Genomic DNA, 827 nt, shown 5'->3' on the forward strand with positions numbered 1-827 from the left:
ATATATATATATATATAGCTCTCTGTATTCTGTATATGACAATGACACTTCGCTGTCAGCAGCTCAGTCTATATAGTTGTAATGAGGCACTATTATGTAGTATGGTTTACATTTACTGTGTCCGTAACGAAATTACTTAACTGTCAACAGCACCACACTAAACTCTTAATGGTCTCAGTTCACTGGGCTGTAAGTAAATACCACATTGTAACGTGGTTCACGGTTACGTGTCCATGCCCAACACACTAAGCTGTCAAAAAACTCGGGAACAAGATTAAATAGGAACAAGATTAAGAATAACTCGTCATTGAAAACAGTAGAGACACAGATTCGTTTGCATGTAGTGCAAAGTTTAATCCCCTCTCAAGTGAGGATATATAACTAGAAAGGCATCCTGCCAAATTGAAAGGATTATTGTTATTATTATTATTATTATTATTATTATTATTATTATTATTATTATTATTATTGTTATTGAGTGAGAGAGCATTGCATACTATCAAAGTGACACGAAGGTAAAATATACGAAGCCCACTATACCCATCATGACTACCCGTCTGATAAGGGTACACCAGGCACATACATCACAACCATATGTGCGTGACATGGTGATCTCATGTCAAGATAAACAGCGCATGACCTCGCAGGTGGGGCCCAGTTAGAATTTTCTTCAGGTCGAGTAGCCCATCCCGCTCAAAAGGTCCCTGAATAAGGTTTGTTTAAGGATGTTGAGCAAAACACCCATGTTTCCAAAGGTGAATTATTCAAACTCCAAAGAATTCCTCTAAACACATGGCTATGATGCACCCCCACTACTTCTGCTCATG

Source organism: Octopus bimaculoides, chromosome 25 (genome assembly GCF_001194135.2).
Source record: "Octopus bimaculoides isolate UCB-OBI-ISO-001 chromosome 25, ASM119413v2, whole genome shotgun sequence".
NCBI lineage: Eukaryota > Metazoa > Mollusca > Cephalopoda > Octopoda > Octopodidae > Octopus > Octopus bimaculoides.